At 44.2% G+C, this 18886-nt stretch overlaps 1 long non-coding RNA gene across 1 annotated transcript; it reads left to right on the forward strand.

The window, feature by feature from the left end:
• The first annotated feature begins 16 nt into the window (after positions 1–16).
• Positions 17–11941, forward strand: LOC113613671 (uncharacterized). The gene is made up of 3 exons (XR_003430335.1): positions 17–1051; positions 1226–1320; positions 10923–11941. It is a non-coding gene; the product is annotated as an uncharacterized LOC113613671 (long non-coding RNA).
• Positions 11942–18886: the final 6945 nt, after the last annotated feature.

Below are 18886 nucleotides of genomic sequence, written 5' to 3' on the forward strand. Positions count from 1 at the left end.
CTTGGTCAGGAAGTGACACCGATGGTGGAAACCGGGGTGAGCCGTGTTTAGTTAGGGGAATGGCACCCTTTGTAGGCGTGGGTAGCCATTCCTGTTTGGGGCAGAAGCCCGACAGTTGAAGTTAACGGTTCTCATCTTTACCTTGGGCAACATTTCCCTTCCCGGTCGTTTTCATTTCCGAAGTCGGAGAAGGAAAGCCCCAGAATCCATCAGGTTGCTGAGGTTTAACGCCTTCGTCGCCGAATTGGCTAAAGGACGTTTCCGTTTATGACGTAAACTCAAAGTTGGGAAGGGGTATTTTGCAGAAGAAACTATATTTTAACAGCCATCCTGCGTCTCAAAGTGGTGAGAATGGGGGCTTGTGAAAGGAACGAAAGGGTAGCGTCTATCATCGGGAAGTTTCTTGTCTGGTAGAGGAGACATTGTCCTTGCCCTTAGCGAACAGCAAGTAAGTTAATCCGATCACTCGCGAAAGGAGACAGAACCATTCTCCAGAAGCTGTAGCTCCAAAGAATTACCAATTTAGTTCTGTGGTATGGGTTTGAGAGCCTTGGGTGGCCCGCAGGGTGAGAGTGTGCGCCATAGCAGAGCCGGAGAAGCATTGAACCCGTTAGCCCAAGTGACCTCTCGAATGCAGATGCTTGAGCCAGGAGTTGGGGGAAGGGCGAAGAGGAAGGAATATTTTTAGTAAAGCTGGAGCTCAGAAAGGCGTTGATTTTTAAATAATAGTGAGAGCGCCTTGAAAGAAGTTTTGGAAGATGTAAGGCTAGAAGAGTCATAAGAAAAGGCTGGGAAGTGGACAGCAGGCATTGAGGATTTAGCCTCGCTGGAAGAAAAGCCTTGAGAAGACCAAGGCTTGGCCCAGAGCTCATGGGTGGAATCCAGCCCAGCTCAGTCATTAAGTTAGGATCCTGGACCCCAGTTTCACCTGAGGGTAGGTAAGATGGAGATTTCCCCCTGGAGCTGAGCTAAGGAACAAAGCCGCAGAAGGTAAACAACTGATTAATGTGCTGAACAGAGGACGCTGAAGAATTGAAGTTCCAGACCCTTGGTTAGTACTCTCCTTGGAGATATCCTGGGCTGGTGTTAACACAGGAAGCTTTTAGTATTTAGTGTTTAGCTTTTAACGTTTACTATAAATACCTTTGAATAATTTACTTAGGTTGAATTGTACATAAGAGCTTGTTTGGAAAGGGTTCATGTTTCTTCTTTTGTATCCCCTCAGGACTTAAGCATTTAATTTCACACTATTACTGTTATTTTGCACTTACTGGAGTGTTCCTGAGGTTACTGTTGGATGTTGTGGCTCCCCGACTATTGGTAAGGAGCTCTAATGTTAACAGCATATCTCATTTTTTTTATACCATCCTTAATATTACCCAGAGCTGGGCTTCCCTGGTGGCACAGTGGTTAAGAATCCACCTGCCAATTCAGGGGACACAGGTTCAGGCCCTGTTCTGGGAAGATCCCACATGCCGCTGAGCAACTAAGCCCATGTGCCACAACTACTGAGCCTGTGCTCTAGAGCCCGCAAACCACAAGTACTGAGCCCACACGCCATAACTACTGAAACCCGTGCGTCTAGAGCCTGTGCTCCACAGCAAGGGAAGACACCGCAGTGAGAAGCCTGCACACCGCAGCGAAGAGTAGCCGCGGCTTCCTGCAACTAGAGAAAAGCCTGCGCGCAGCAACGAAGACCCAACGCATCCAAAAATAATAAATAAATAAATAGTACCCGGACCACGCTCTATGTACAGTAAATTCTTGCTAGTCAATCAGAATATGTTTACTGTTTCACAGTCTCTGAATGTATAGCACTGAAAGATGGTGAAGTATCCCTCCCTAGAAATTAGTGTTTTAGAATAAAATCCTGACTTAGCCATTCAAAATACAAACACCAGCATTACAGATGTTCAACATTAGTTAATCCCTTACACCGAATTTTCAAACACTGCAGGTAGCATTAAAAGAGTTTACAGTTTCCTTTAGACATGGTTCTTGTCCTGGGAAGGTGTACCCTCTGGCAGAAAGATGAAAAAACTAACACCAAGAAGGTAGAAATGTGATCGTAAGGTGTATACTAAAGATGAAAGTCAAACAGCTAGGTGTGTGTGTGTATATATATATATACATGTATATATATATATATATATATATATATATTGGCTGCATTGGGTCTTCGTTGTGGTGTGTGGGCTTCTCATTGCGGTGGCTTCTCGTTGCAGAGCACAGCCTCTAGGTGCATGGGCTTCAGTAGTTGCAGCACGTGGGCTCAGTAGTTCAGTAGTTGTGGCACACGGGCTCAATTGCTCCCTGGCATGTGGGATCTTCCTGGACCAGGGATCAAACCTGTGTCCCCTGCATTGGCAGGCGGATTCTTAACCACTGTGCCACCAGGGAAGTCCCTTTTTTTTTTTAGCTAGGTATATTTAGAATGGGGAAGGGGAAATCCTAAAAGCTTTTTGCTCTCTTCCTTTCTTTTTTTGAACCAAACATAATCTTTACTTTGAGTTTTATTTTCATCATGATACAGTTATTGCTCAAAGCAGGAACTGATGTTCGTTTCAAAGCCTTTTACCAGTTGCCCCCTGCCCATACTCATACGCCAGACTTCACATGGGTAGCTCCACTGCTCTTCCTGTTTTATGCTTTCACACAGGCTTTTCTTCCTGCCTTGATGCATCTCGCAACCTTCTTTAATATTTACTTTCTTCAGAAGGTCTTTCCTGATTTATTCTTCCTAAGGTATTAGGGCATAGTGATTTATGTTATTTTGCACTTACTGCTTTATGTGTACTTTTCCTTATACAGTTTGGTAGATGTTCTGTTTCCCTCTCTCCTTCCCTAAAAAGTAAGAGGAACATAACTCCTCTTTGTTTTACTCATCAGGTCTTCTAGCGTCCAGTACAGGGTTTGATGTCAGATCTGGATTTGAATTTTAGCTCTGTCGCTTTCTGTCTGCATTGCTCTTGGACAAGTTATAAAATTTACCTGTGCCTGAGCTTTCTCATCTGTGAAGTGGAGATGCGAATAGCCACTTCACAGGGTTGTTATAAGGATTAAAGGAAATGATTGTTATAGAGAGCTTAGCACAGTTCCTGACAGAGTAAGTGCTCTTACTCTGGCAATAAATGGCTGTTGTTACTGATATTTATTATTCCAGTTACCCTAGTTATGGCAGTAACATCTTAATGTTTGTGAATATAGCTTTATATGGTCTCGATGTTTGATTACCCAGGCATTATATGTCAGGCATTGAGTCAAAGCAAGATGGATAAAACATCGTGTTTCCCCAGGCCAGTAAGCTTGTTGTTCCAAAACACTATAAGGGTATTAATGGAAAAATAGAAAGATGAGCAAGGTTCAGAAGTGCTACAGAGGAGGAAGTGGACGGTTTTATCAGGAGAGTTTAGGAAAGGATGCATAGAGGAGGTGAAACGAGTAGAACTTCATAGGACGAATAAGTTTGCCAGCGGACAAGGAGAGTAAGGGCTTCCTATGCAGAGGGAACAGCATGTGCAAAAAGCACAGAGGTGTGGAGCAGTACGGTGTGTGTGTGACTAAGGGCATGACTGGATTTGGAGTGGTTGACATAAGAAGAGGCATGAATGGTTTTGGGAACCAGTTCATGCAGAGCCTTGAATGCCCTGCTGAGGAGCCTGGGCTGGAGGTGAGGGGGAATCTCTGAAGAACTTTAATCAGAGGAGTCCCACGATTAGACTTGAACTTTAGAGATCTTTTTCTGAAAGCTGTGAGGGGGACTGATCAGAGTGGCAGGGAGACCAGTCAGAATGCTTCCATAATAATACCCTTACCCAGAGCTGAGGAGGAACCAAACAGGGCAGGGGTAGCGGGGGTAATCTTTTGTGTATGTTCTTATGAAGTTTCTTTCTCATACCTGTATCTTGTCTCCTCAGTTTCATTTGAAGCTCCCTAAAAGATCCTTCAATTTCCTTTCAAATGCTCCCCTTGCCAGTAAAATGGTGGGTACCATATTTCAAATACAAAGTGTAGTTGTCCATTGTTTGCTTCAAAGGCCTGGGAGTTCCTGGAGGTTGGGAGCCTTGCCTGGCTGGCCACATCGTCTCCAGCTTCTCCCTTGCTGGCATCTAAAAGGGCTCGGTAAATGGTGTGGCCTCTGCCAGGTGTTGGCTCAGTTAGGAAAGACTTGCACAGAACCAGCCACCCTCTCACCTCTAAGCCTCTTTTTGACCAGGAGGGGTTAGGGATAGCAGTTTCCTCCGTGTGCAGATAACTGTCCTGTAGGGTGGGAGAGCATACCTTGACCTTTTAAAGACAATGCTAGTGTAGCCAGGCCAATCTCGCAACTTCTGAGTAAAAGTATTGGCCTAGTCTCTGTCCCTCTGCAAGAATCTCAGAATTTGCTGATGTGACCATAATTCATATTAAAATCTTTTCACTCACAGCTGCCTTAAAAACAGTCAGCAGAAATAAATAAACAAGTAAGTAAATACTTTTTTTTAATTGAAAAAAATAGAATCAGTGAGGTCATTAGTGGTCCCTCCTTTCTTACTCTTGCTGGAGATGGCCTGAAACTTCTCTTACCTTCTTGGTCACTTGTTAATTTGGTTCTTGGATCACCTTATCCACCACCCACCCCAGCCCCGCCCTGGGGGAAGGTATTGGACAGATCCCAGCAGGCTCAGTCACTGTTGCCCACCTCTGTAGCTGGGGTTATAAATAACGGCCAAAACTAAATAGTCAAATAACTGCATTTTGAAAATTGCTAAAAGTAAAAAAAAAAAATCACTCTGATCCTGATTCAGTAGCAGTTCTTCTCCCACTCCTGCCCTTCATCTCCCCCTTTCTTCCACTTATCTACCTCCCTTTCCCCATCCAAGCTCCCTGGGGAAGCCAATCTGAGCACAAAGCCCTCATACAATGAAGACATCCTTTTCCTTATTTGACAGGGCCAGAGCCTCCAGGGCTGTAGTTATAGTTACGCAATGCTGTTATGGCAGCAGAGACCTCAGGGCAACATATGTTCCTGGGTGGTAATTGGGTTTGCTTTAACAGACTGTCTCTCCCTGGGTTCTCCATGCCCAAATTCACTTATCAAGAAAACCAGGGAATTGCTGTTATGGACGGGCCTTCTTTTTTTATTTTTAATTCTAGCAAAACCAAATTCTTTATTCCCCAGGATAGAATGTACTCAGTGATCATGGGTTGAGACTTTTTAGACTGCAGACATTTTCATTTATTCATTCAACTTATTGAACATCTGATAAGTGCTAGGCATTGGGTAGGAGCTGAGTGCACACTGTGAATAAACACACATGGTCTTTTCCTCCTCCAGCTGACGATTTAGGACAAGTGTGTATAGGAGGGGGCTGGGGGAGTATGACGTTCACCGGCACCAACCCCCTCCACCTTTTCAACTAACACAGTATAATAACACTAAATAAATGTCTGAAAAAATAAAAGACATCCTTAATCTCACTGGTGCCATAGAGCTATTTTTATTTTTTGCATATTGCCTTCCAATTTTTCTCCACATGTGTACATTTTATTACATGTACACGTTTTGTATAAATGCACTCATTGTTTACATGAAATTTCATATTTTTTACACATTCTCAATATTTCCCATGTTTCTCTGTAGTCCTCATAATTGTAATTGTAATTGCCGTGTGCCATTGCAATGTGGCTCTGTGACATAATGTGCCCTCACTCCCCTATTTGGGATTATTGAGCATCTTTTAAGTCAAATAATGCTGCAGTGAGAGTCTGCATGCATCTGTAGCTCTCCTGTTTTTATTTCTGCCTCTTATACGTTGCTTTATTTCTTTCCCCAAAGAGTTGCCCAAATTTAAAGTGTCACCATCATTGTGGGAGGATACCAATTTTAAGATGTTCCCAGAACTGAGTGTTACCACTTAATAAAATCTTGCAAGTTTAGTAAAAAAATGAAAACTGCACCTCAAATGTGCTTTTCGTTTTATTTCTAGTTAGGATAGACTTCAGTCTTCCATGTGTTTCTTTACTAGTCCTGTTTCCTCTTCCATGAAATCCTATGTATTACTCATTTCTCTACTGAGGTCTTGATGATTTTCTTTTAAGTTTGTGTGAAAGATGCTTTGTCTGAGCCACATTCAGCTATGGAATCAGTGTTACTAAGAAAGCAGAAGATTTGCTTCATAATAATTTCTCTAGTTGTTTCTCCTCACTCTTTCTCTCTGGCTTCCCTATTACCTCTAGTGGTAAACTCTTTGTCAATTATGCATGCTATTAAGAAGGAGAATGATATTATGAACAGAATGTGTAGATGACATGGATGAAAGCAGTGGGGAGGCAGGTTATGTCTTACCTCAGCAAGAACTGAGGGGCCGCTTTAAAAGCTGTAGTCACGGGGCTTCCCTGGTGGCGCAGTGGTTGAGAGTCCGCCTGCCGATGCAGGGGACACGGGTTCGTGCCCCGGTCCGGGAGGATCCCACATGCCGCGGAGCGGCTGGGCCCGTGAGCCATTGGCCGCTGAGCCTGCGCGTCCGGAGCCTGTGCTCCGCAATGGGAGAGGCCACAGCAGTGAGAGACCCGCGTACCGCAAAAAAAAAAAAAAAAAAGCTGTAGTCACTCTTGCCCACTGTAGAAACTTTGAAGATGGTCGTGTTGACACTATTTTCCTGATGACCTAGGAGAAACTGAGTACTAGGAAAAAAATTCGCAAACCAGTCAACTTCAGGAGGATGAAAAATGACCCTGCCTTCTGCCGTTTGTAAACTGAGGGTCATTTCATTTGTTGGGAGATGCTTTCCCAGGAACTGGGGCCAGGAATGGTTCTCTCTGAGTCACTTACACATGCTCAGTCAATCTCCCTTGTGACTAATTGTACCCAAATGTGAATCAACTGCCAGGGTGAGGGATGCGAGCTACAACTAGGAAAATAATTTCTCTATTTAAGGTAAATCAGCACATAACATGGTCCAAACTCACAACCCTGCTCTTCTTAGTCTTGCTGTAACCAACTGCGATTACTGACCCAACCCAATCTCAGAAGTTAAGGATGATTTTCTTACTAGTCTGGAAATTACTTGAGGATGAGTGGGCATCTGGTCATTTTTTTTACCTGCCTAGCCTTGCCAGTAGATGTCACTACACCAGACCACATTCTCCAAAGATAGGCCCAGAAGGAAAGAGAGGGCTTCAGAAAGGCCAAGTCCAACCATCATGACCCTATTCTCCCATGGCTTCCATTAATAACTCCAAACTATCAGGAATATGTATATACATGGTTCCAGACAGTACTAAGGCCTGAACTCAGAAGGCCAGGACCTCAGGTTCTGGGCAGAGTCAGAGTTCTTATCCAGAGGCCTTCCCCAGATTGGGTGGGGCGCACAGCTGCTGTAGGAAGGGTGGCAGGGTGAGAAGACCATTTAAATGGGGGGGTACACATGATAGACTTATCAAGGAACAAGAGCCATAGGCTTGGGGCTGTTCCAAATGTCACTGTGGGGCTGATACCTCAGGCAAAGCACTCCACCCACCCTCCACCCCTGCCCCTCTGTCCATACTGACAGTGTCCATCCCTTGCCTGAGGGCTGCCAGGCTGGGGCCGGTTCATCAGCTTTGGGCCTCCCCAGGGCCAGCCAGACATAGCCACACCATGCCAGGAAACTGGGAAAGTTCCTAACAGTTCAGACTATCATTACTGTTCCCCTTCAAGACAAGTATAAGCAGCATTAATAATCTGGGGAAAAAAGCTCTTCTGTAAAGACTTTGGTTCCATGATCTTCTGTAGGATAAAGACTGAAATTCTTACCTGGCTGCAATGACCGCATGATCTGCCCTTTGGTTAATTCTCCAGCCCGTCCCACACAACCTCATTCTCTGGGCTTTAACCTCATTGGCCTTCCTGCAGTTCTCAGGAGTCCCCTGGTTCCTTCCACCTCAGGATCTTTGCACATACTCTTTACTCTGTCTGGAATGTTCTTTCCTCATTCTCTTCTTCACCTCTTTCCACTAATCCTTCAGCTCTAAGGTCAAATGTCATTTCCTCAGGAAACTATTTCCCGAAGCTTCCAGACTAGACCAAAGCCCTTATTTCTATACTGTTACAGCACCCGGCGTTTTTCTTCATAACATTTGTCTCAGTTTATAATTATATATCTATTTATGTGACTCTTTGGATTCTTTGCTTCTGTCCTCCCAACACATACCCAGGCTAGGTTTCATGAGAGCAGTGTCCATTTTACTTACCATTGCATTCTCAGCACCCAGCACAGTACATAGTGCTTAAGAGGTACTCAGTAACTATTGGATGTATGAAAGAATGGCAATAGTAATGATAAATGAAGGAAGTTAGACAACATAGCATTACTCTCGTACACACATTCATATAGCATTTGTATATGAAATATCGTGTCTAATTCTGGTCACTCAACTCCTAAGAAGACATATCAGAGTCCAAAGAAAGTTATCTAAATTGGTCAAGGGGAAAATGGAGGTTACCATATGAGGCAAAATTTTAAAGATTGTGGAAAGATGGAAGCTGAGACTATGATCCGTGCATATGAAAATATAAAGGGGATAGATGCAGATTTATTTACCAAATCCGAAAAGTCAGTGCGAAGGAAAATCTTTCAAAAACTAGACTGTGGACTCCCCAGAGAAGAGACTGTGTGTTATTTATCTCTATATTCCCAGCACCTAGCACGATGCCTGGCACATAGTAGGAGCTCAAGAAATGTATGTTGAACTATTTTGTTGTTGAAGCTTAAAAGAGGTAGACTTGGGTCTGGGGATAAAGTAGAATACGATTTTCACTTGGGAAATCCCAGAGGCAGAAAAGTATGAATAGGGTCAAGAAGGGTTCCTTTACATGTATGGACAATAGCTATACAATAGACTATTTCAGGGACATTAGGGCTATTCAAGGCCCATCCCTTGACCTTTTGAGATCATCCTTATGAAGGGCAATTACCATACACTCTCACAAAATGCATCTTCTCTCCACCAACAGGGACAAAACTCTAAACTATAAAAAGCATTGATCTCACCCTGCCTCTCACATTGTTATCTCCAGTGCCCTCCAGACTCTTGGGCACATGCCCTCTTGGTTCCCTGGGCATATTCTACTCAGGTTTTCACCAAAGAAGGGAAAATCCCAGAAGGTGGTGCCCTTCAATCAGAAGTAAAAATGGCTGCATCTCTCAGGGCAACCAGAGCCTGGGGCTGGTATTCCTGAGCCCACAGCAGGGAGGCCAATAGCCCTGGTTCCAAGAATCCCTGCAACCAGCCTCCCTGGCATTTAGCCTTCAATCCCTGGCACTTACCCGCGCCCCCCACCACACCCCGGCCCCTTAAGCAGGAACATTTCAAATAATTTTTCTTAGAGCCATGGAGGGTTCAAAAGAATTCTCGTACATTAAAAAAATAAATCCTCCAAAAACAGCTATTGAGCTGCTCATCCTCACTTATTTCTTCCCTCTCCCAGCAGTGTGTGGCTTAAAGTAAAGGTTGAGGATTTGGTTGTATGTTCATTTCCCAGCCAGCTCTGCTGGTCTCATCCTACCTGGTACCAGAGCGGTAAGGGCTGTATCATCTCTCAAAGATGGGCCCGAAGGCACAGGCATCAGGAAAATACTTAGACTCTTGTCAATGGTGTGCTGATGCATCATGGAAACTAGTCCCAGGGGCTTCCCCTGTCTGACATTCCCCCCCACCCCCTTCCAGCAGCCTATAAATCACTAAGGATTAAATACTGTCTGGAGGACCCTTCTCTCCCACCCTTATTCTGGGGCTCCCTGCCAGGCAGAAGGCTGCAAACTAAGCAGGGAGAAAAAAAGAGAATGGGCAGCAGGCAGGGGTGCCCATCATTTATCAACCAAATGCAGCGGTCAGTGGCTCTTTCCAGCAGCTCTCTGGCAGGCTGGGCAGGCAGTACAGCCAGTGTTTTGTGTCAAAATGGAGAGCACACTCCGGCAAGAGTTCCCCTTATTTGGCTGTCCCACCCCGGATGTAGGGAGTCAAGGGGTGAGCCCCTTTCTTTTTTTTGGTTTTGGTGGGTTCAGAATTAAACCACACTTTTGGTCCTGGATAGAGTCTGACTTCCTTCCCACCCTTTTCTGCCAAGTCTTCCCTAGGGCCTCCTCTTGTAGCTCCTCTTTTGACCCCAAGAAGAGCTTTCTCACTTTACTTGGCACCTTACAGAAGTTTAAGAGTCCAAGTTCCAGAGCTCTGGCAGTCTTTCTTAAAGGGCAGCACCACTGTTCTACCTCCTTTGATCATCTCTGGTTTCTCCTAAATGGAAATCCCCCAGCTTCCCCATCTCTCTCCTTCCCCAAGGTAGGAAGCTTGGAGAAAGGAAGTGCATTTAGTCCATGCTTTTTTCAAGGAGGAGTTCCAAAAAATGTTCAACTCCCTCACCAAGAACAGCTGGAACCTGCCAGACTCACCTCCATAATTTCTGAGCACTGCTTCTCTGCGCTATAAACAAAGTCAGAGTTCTAGAGAGTTTAGGGCTAGGGGAGGGGACAGGGAGGCAGGGAAGTGGGTTATAGGATCTGGTCTGTATTCCTAACTCTGACCTTCAACTTCTGGATAAGGGTGGACCTCTAGGTCTGCATCCCTCTGACCTAGTCCATTGAACCCCCCAGTAGTGGTTATACACAGTCTTTGAAAGCAGATGAACCTGTCTTCTCTAGCTAGATAACCTCCAATACATTTCCTAACCTTTCTGAGCCTCAGTTTTCTCACCTGTGAATTGGGGATAGTTACACCAACTGGATAGGATATAATAACTAGGACTGAGGGTTAAATGATATTATGTGTGCAAATTACTTAGCCTATAGGAAGCTCCCAGAAAGCAGAAGTATTCTTTTATGCTGTGTAGTTGGGGCATATGGTCTATAGCATCCTAATTATATGACCTTCTTTCCGGGGCCCTGATGTTAGTGTCTCCACAGGTGGCACAAGCTTCTTGGGAATTCTGAGGAATGCAGACCCACCACAGATTCAGAGATCCCAGGAAGAATTTTTGGGGAAGAATTCAAAATTGGGTGTATATGGCCAAAAAGTTAACAGGGTTGAGATCTAGACCCTGACTTGACATTCTGGGCAAACACCCAGTAGGTCAGAGAATTGGATGGAGCTTCTGGGTGGGACTTCCAAGGAAGGTGCCAACTTGTATGATACTATCAGAGTGGCATGGAAGAAGTAAGACCAAGCTGCTTCCTACCCCAGCAGAATACACGCTACTTTGTAGATTACCAGGCCTTTGCCCAAGTTGAATAGAAGCAGGGGTCACAGAGGCCACTGGTGGAATGTACTGGAACATTCCAGGCCCTTCTGCTGCATAACAATGCAACTCCTCGAGGCTTTGAGCCATCAGGGTCTTCCAGGAAGAATTGGATACAAGGTCCTCACCCTCCACCATGCATAGCAAGAAATCACCTGCTCTGAAAGGAGCATTATTCTAAGTGCTTCCAACTTACTAAGTGGGAGGAGTGTTAATCCAGCCCTTTGGGACTTTTTCACTAAATAGAGAGACTTGGCTGCCAAGGCCATTTTGTTGAGCCAGAACCTTCTTGTGGAATAGATGTGCTGGGTACAGGATATCCACAGGAAAAGCCAGGAATAGGCACCTGATCAATCAGGGCTGAAGAGTTGGATGGGATGTAACCAGGCTTCATTTTTTTCAGTCAGAAACAGATTTACAATGAAGCTAATGAAACTTAAGAGTCAGATCCCCTCACTTACACAGAACCCTTCCAAGTCCTCCCTAATTCTATAATTATTTTACTATTTAACTTAAAGAGGAACCCCCAAATTATATAAGTATTAGACCTCACAGAACCTGGAGCCTTCCCTACTTTTAGTCTGCAGGGCTTTTATTTATTTATTTTTATAGTGTTGCTTTATTTATTATTTATATATTTGGCTGCTCTGGGTCTTAGTTGTGGCACATGGGATCTTTTAGTTGTGGCATGCGGGATCTAGTTCCCTGACCAGGGGTCAAACCCGGGCCCCGAGCATTGGGCGCGTGGAGTCTTAACCACTGGACCACCAGGGAAGTTCCTGCAGGGCTTTTAGCCTCAGCCTTCAGGAGTGATCAGAAACATTAGTTGGAAAAACAACCAACATTGCCTCAACATCGCCGGACGCAGTGGCTTGCACTAGTAGCGGACAAGAAATAACAGAGCAAATGGGTCCCTTTGCTCAGAACTGGGGAGAAAGGACAAACATATATAAAATGACTGAAGAGGAATTATGAAGCTACCCATAAGGTAGCACAAAATAATGGGCTAAAAACCGAATACTTAAGTCCTGGGGGCATCATTAGTGCCTCACAGGGTCAGCTGAGTAATGCTAGAAGGACCTGAGGTCTGATTTGAAGTTGAAGCTGGTGATGAAGATGGTGGAATTGCAGGGAGGGAGGGGGAATATCATATCCAAGTTTCAGAAGATAAAACTGAGGATGCATCTGTGGTGATATTTTACAGTTGTCTATTACAAAAGCCCTTTAGATAATATTCTTGGCTCTGAAAACAAATTCTGAGCCTATGCCCTAGGACTGAAGGAAATTAAACTAGAGACCAACTTTCACATCACTTGTCCCTTCTGTTATATTTATAATATATTTGGACTGGATTTCATGGTACTTGATTCCTGATTTGGCGCATGGTGTGAGGGGAAGGGAAAAGGATTAGGTGTGGAATTAGATGAAGAATGTTTAGGGTATTGTAGCTTATTTGCTCCAGAGGTCATTGTATTTTTTTTTTTTTTTTTTTTTTTAAGTACGCGGGCCTCTCACTGTTGTGGCCTGTTGTGGCCTCTCCCGTTGAGGAACACAGGCTCTGAATGCGCAGGCTCAGCGGTCATGGCTCACGGGCCCAGCCACTCCGCGGCATGTGGAATCTTCCCGGACCGTGGCACGAACCCGTGTCCCCTGCATCGGCAGGTGGACTCTCAACCACTGCACCACCAGGGAAGCCCAGGTCATTGTATTTTTGAGGCTGACCTGGAGAAGGTAAATGGGGACAATAGCAGAGGAGAGAGGTCTAAAGGGGGTGAAACGAATAGGCCTTTTGGTGTATATACAGTCTCCTGAGAATGTATGCAACCAGCATCTCCTCTCCAGAGACTTTACTCTCTGAGGGGCCTGGGAGTGTGTAGGGGATGCAGACTCTTCCCACCGAGGTACTGCTCTAGAAACCAGATGGTCCCTCAAGGTACCCATAATCACATGACACAGCAGAACTAGTTTATTTTAATTCATTTTTTGTGAAGCACCATCTGCATGCTGGTCACAGTGCTAGGTGTAGTAATTAGCCTGAGGACAAAGACACGCCTGTTCTCCTCAGGAAACTTACATATTTTAGTGAGGAGGACACTTTTTAAAAATGAAGAATGCTAACCTGGGTATTTCATAGGTCAAAGAACCAAATCTTATGTCTTTCACAGTGAACTTTTATGGATATCATGGGGGTAGGTATATCTTTTTCATTAGATGTTCCCTTAAAAGATTAGCAGGGTCTGACATACATCATAAATCTCTCATCCATAAACATATCTAAATCCTTTTTTTTTAAACAGCTTGATTGAGGCATAAATTACATACCATAAAATTCACTTATTATACATGTATAATTCTATGATTTTTATTAAATTTATAGAGTTGTGCAACCATCACCACATTCCAGTTTTAGATCATTTCCATCACCCCAAAAAGTTCCATTGTGCCTGTTTGCAGGTCATCCCTGCTTCTGCTCCTAGCCCTAGGTTCCATTGTGCCCATTTGCAGGTCATCCCTGCTTCTGCTCCTAGCCCTAGGTTCCATTGTGCCCATTTGCAGGTCATCCCTGCTTCTGCTCCTAGCCCTAGGCAGCCACTGATCTGCTTTCTGTCTATAAATTTGCCTTTTCTGGATAGTTCATATAAATGGGATCATACGATATGTAGTCTTTTGCATCTGGCTTCTTTTACTTAGCATAATGTTTTTTAAGGTCCATCCACATTGTAGCATATATCAGTAGTTTATTCCTTTTTATTGCTGAATAGTATGCCATATAAATCTTTTGGAAGTTATTTATTTATGTTTTGAGGCAACACTGACCAGGATGCAGGAGCCCTGGTCTCCTGTCCTGCCTCTGATTTGCCAAGTGGCCTCTGGCAATTCATTCCCTTGTCTCGGCGCCCACTTCTCCATTTGTAAGATGAAGGGACTGGATCATATACAGTCTCTAATGTCTCTTCCAGTTCTTCCAAAAAGATCTACTTTGTATTTTTCATGGAGCGCCACTAGGTCCTGTATTCCAAAATTTTGATGTCTCTGATCCCACATTTACCCTTTACCTACTTTAAAACATCCAACAAATCCTTTATTGTTAAAGATGAGGAAGTTTCAGTTTTAAAAGGCTGCAGCTTAACAGGAAAATTTGATTCCCACCGAGAGGAAAAGAAGAGTTAAGGAGTGAACATCACCCAGTCTGAAAGAAGGAGAATGAACAAGTGAGATAACTAAGCAGAGGATAGAAAGTAGTGGGATGCAACAAGGGACAAAGTGTGTCAGAGTACCGAAGGTCAAAATCCAGGCCACAGTTACCTCGGGAGTAATGGGGCAGGGATGCAGGGAGAGGGAGGCCACCAGAGTGGGAGAGAGGTTGAGGGCTAGGCCCCCCTCCCTACTCTGTTCCCATAACCTCATTCGTTCCCTCAATACTCCTTCCCATTCCCTCTCAGGCTGCTCTGCTCCTTTAGCTCTGACCCCATTTCCTCAGGATCTCATTCCCTGAGGAACTGGGCCTGACATTTCAGACAGAGGCTGAGGGAAGGAGGTAGGTCAGAAAGAGACACTGTGTGTCTGTGTCATTTTATTTTTCATTTTTATCATTTTGGAACCCAGGGGCCAAAGACGTAAGTACTCAGACATTTACCAGGAAGTACAGAGATAGTCCCCCAGGTACCAAGGAATGTCAAGACTTCTCTAGTCCCTGCTGAACAAGTGCTACTGAGTATCAGATTCTGAAGGGTAAAAATGGTGATTTAGAATTTTCATTCTTGTTGGTTATTATGGCATAAATGCACAGGGTGAGGGTCAAGGTGCCCTGGAAGTAGGGCCGGACAGCGCCTTTGGAACTGGAAAGCTGCTCTTGGCTATGACAACCCCAGCCTTCTCTTAATTCAGTAGCCAGCAGGATAAGGCCTCCCTGTGGATCCTCTGATCTTCCAGAATTCTCCACAGCCTTTCATCCTTGGTAGTCCCTCAGACTTCTGCAGCTTTGAAGACCCCAGGCCTTATAGGGACTGTTTGTGGAGGGGCTGTATCTCTGACTCACACTTGTAGGAAAAATAACTCCAATTCCTTGAGTCTTCATTTATTTGTGACACCTGTGGACATCCCAAGATCAGGCTGGAATCAAGGGACTAAGCATTTGCTGTTGGAACCCTCTAAGGCAAGTAATTCTCCCATAGATGAAAAACAATTTATCGATATACTTGGTGTAGGTAATCCTCCACTTTTGATGTTTTTGAGTGCCTGCCTCTGACCTCCCTGAAAGCAGGACCCAGCTCATGTCTCAATCAGAACAGCATCTAGACCAGTTCTGCTTACAGGCTTCAAGGCCTGCTGGGCTGTGAACTCCAGAATAGGAAGTATGTATCTGAACATTATTGTCATTCCTTAGTGCCTAGCTCTATGTCTGGCACGTTGTGGTCATTTAAATTTGTGACAAGTGAATTAATTAGTGACAATTATGTTGATAAAGATGATAGGGGGACAGTGACAAAGGTTTTCTTGCAAGCTAGAAGATGCTTTGTAAGGCAAGACATCTCCCCTTAGCAGCATGCAGCCTTCTCAAAGCCATGGCCTTTTTAATTGGAGGAAACAGACAGGGGTTAATCTTCAGATGAGGACTTTATCCTCCCATCATGCCCATGCCAGGAGAAGCTATCAGTGATAGAGAAAGGAATAAGAGACAGCTGGTTGGGCATGATACCTGGGTAAGGAGAGGACAGGGATCTCCTCTACATGCCTGCCTTTGCATTCCTCCGGCTAGGTCAACTTAGTGTCTTTTGCCAGCTTATCAAGAAGGACCACGACTCTCTGGATTCAGAAGATCCAATTCTTCAGCTGTGCCACCTCCACCAACTCTTCTTCCACTGTCCAGGCTCTCTACTCCTGGTACTTCGGCTTTAGAATAAAATTTAAACTCCATATCCTTGAGACTACCCACATTACCCTTCTCTCCAAGGGAAGAATGCCTCTATCCAATAATATGCCATTTTATCTTTTTTAAAAAATTAATTTATATTTGGCTGCATTGGGTCTTCGTTGCTGCACGTGGGCTTTTTCTATTTGCGGAGAGCAGGGGCTACTTTTTATTGCAGTGTGCGGGCTTTTCATTGCGGTGGCTTCTCTTGTGGAGCACGGGTTCTAGGCGCGTTGGCATCAATAGTTGCAGCACACAGGCTCAGTAGTCGTGGCTCGTGGGCGCTAGAGCACAGGCTCAGTAGTTGTGGTGCACGGGCTTAGTTGCTCCGTGGCATGTGCGATCTTCCCGGACCGGGGCTTGAACCCATGTCCCGTGAGTTGGCAGGCGGACTGTTTTTTTTTTTTTACTTATTTATTATTTATTTATTTATTTATTTTTGGCTGAGTTGGGTCTTTGTTGCTGCCTGCGGGCTTTCTCTAGTTGTGGTGAGTGGGGGCTACTCTTTGTTGCAGTGCGTGGGCTTCTCATTGTAGTGGCTTCTATTGTTGCGGAGCACGGGCTCTAGGCGTGTGGGCTTCAGTAGTTGTGGCTCAGGGGCTCAGTAGTTGTGGCACACAGGCTTAGTTGCTCCGCGGCATGTGGGATCTTCCTGGACCAGGGCTCGAACCCATGTCCCCTGCATTGGCAGGCGGATTCTTAACCACTGCACCACCAGGGAAGCCCTGCAGGCGGATTCTTAATCACTGTGCCACCAGGGAAGTCCCACCATTTTATCTTCAGAACAGCTCTGTGAGGTTGATGAAGCACAGTTGATTCTGCCATAGAGAAAGGAAGCCATTTGTCCAAAGTATTTCAAGATTCCTCACTCCAGGGCTTTTACCTCTAACACACACTGTATGGCCCAACCAATAAAAATCACACATCATCTTCTAAGACTGCCTGAGAATTTACATGTTGGGTCCTAAAATGCACAAAGTTGTCAGGTAAGAACAGATTTCAAGAGACTAGCTTGCTCACACTTTGGCTCTCAGGCAGGTTGGTGGTCTAGAAGTTGAGTGTTTGTTGGGAAAACACTTGAATCTGAAGTCAAAAGACCTAGGATGTTAGTCCTGGGCCTGCCTTTTACTAAGTGGAAAATCTTGGGCAAGTCATCTAGCCTCTGTGACTTAGCCTTCTGTAAAATAAGGACAATGATATCTGCATTTTCTACATAATATCTGCATTTTCTACCTATTGTACATGTAATATTCTACCTATTTTTTTGAATTTTATTTAATTTATTTTTTTATACAGCAGGTTCTTATTAGTCATCAATTTTATACACATCAGTGTATACATGTCAATCCCAATTGCCCAATTCATCACAGCACCACCCTCACACCCCCGCGGCTTTCCCCCCTTGGTGTCCATATGTTTGTTCTCTACATCTGTGTCTCAATTTCTGCCCTGCAAACCAGTTCATCTGTACCATTTTTCTAGGTTCCACATATATGCGTCAATATATGATATTTGTTTTTCTCTTTCTGACTTACTTCACTTTGTATGACAGTCTCTAGATCCATCCATGTCTCAACAAATGACCCAGTTTCATTCCTTTTTATGGCTGAGTAATATTCCATTGTATATATGTACCACATCTTCTTTATCCATTCGTCTGTCGATGGGCATTTAGGTTGCTTCCATGACCTGGCTATTGTAAATAGTGCTGCAATGAACATTGGGGTGCATGTGTCTTTTTGAATTGTGGTTTTCTTTGGGTATATGCCCAGTAGTGGGATTGGTGGATCATATGGTAATTCTATTTTTAGTTTTTTAAGGAACCTCCATACTGTTCTCCATAGTGGCTGTATCAGTTTATATTCCCACCAACAGTGCAAGAGGGTTCCCTTTCTCCACACGCTCTCCAGCATTTGTTGTTTGTAGATTTTCTGATGAAGCCCATTCTAACTGGTGTGAGGTGATACCTCATTGTAGTTTTGATTTGCATTTCTCTAATAATTAGTGATGTTGAGCAGCTTTTCATGTGCTTCTTGGCCATCTGTATTCTTCTTTGGAGAAATGTCTATTTAGGTCTCCTTCCCATTTTTGGATTGGATTGTTTATTTTCTTAATATTGAGCTGCATGAGCTGTTTATATATTTTGGAGATTGATCCTGTGTCTGTTGATTCGTTTGCAAATATTTTCTCCCATTCTGAGGGTTGTCTTTTCGTCTTGTTTATGGTTTCCTTTGCTGTGCAAAAGCTTTGAAGTCTCATTAGGTCCCATTTGTTTATTTTTGTTTTTATATCCATTACTCTAGGAGGTGGATCAAAAAAGATCTTGCTGTGACTTATGTCACAGAGTGTTCTTCCTATGTTTTCCTCTAAGAGTTTTATAGTGTCTGGTCTTACATTTAGGTCTCTAATCCATTTTGAGTTTATTTTTGTGTATGGTGTTAGGGAGTGTTCTAATTTCATTCTTTTACATGTAGCTGTCCAGTTTTCCCAGCACCACTTATTGAAGAGACTGTCTTTTCTCCATTGTATATCGTTGCCTCCTTTGTTATAGATTAGTTGACCATGGGTGCGTGGGTTTACCTCTGGTCTTTCTATTCTGTTCCATTGATCTATGTTTCTGTTTTTGTGCCAGTACCACATTGTCTTGATTACTGTAGCTTTGTAGTATAGTCTGAAGTCAGGGAGTCTGATTCCTCCAGCTCCGTTTTTTTCCCTCAAGA

Source organism: Aethalodelphis obliquidens, unplaced genomic scaffold (assembly GCF_003676395.1).
Source record: "Aethalodelphis obliquidens isolate GAN/ISIS:26980383/991018 unplaced genomic scaffold, ASM367639v1 scaffold89, whole genome shotgun sequence".
NCBI classification, from domain to species: Eukaryota; Metazoa; Chordata; class Mammalia; order Artiodactyla; family Delphinidae; genus Aethalodelphis; species Aethalodelphis obliquidens.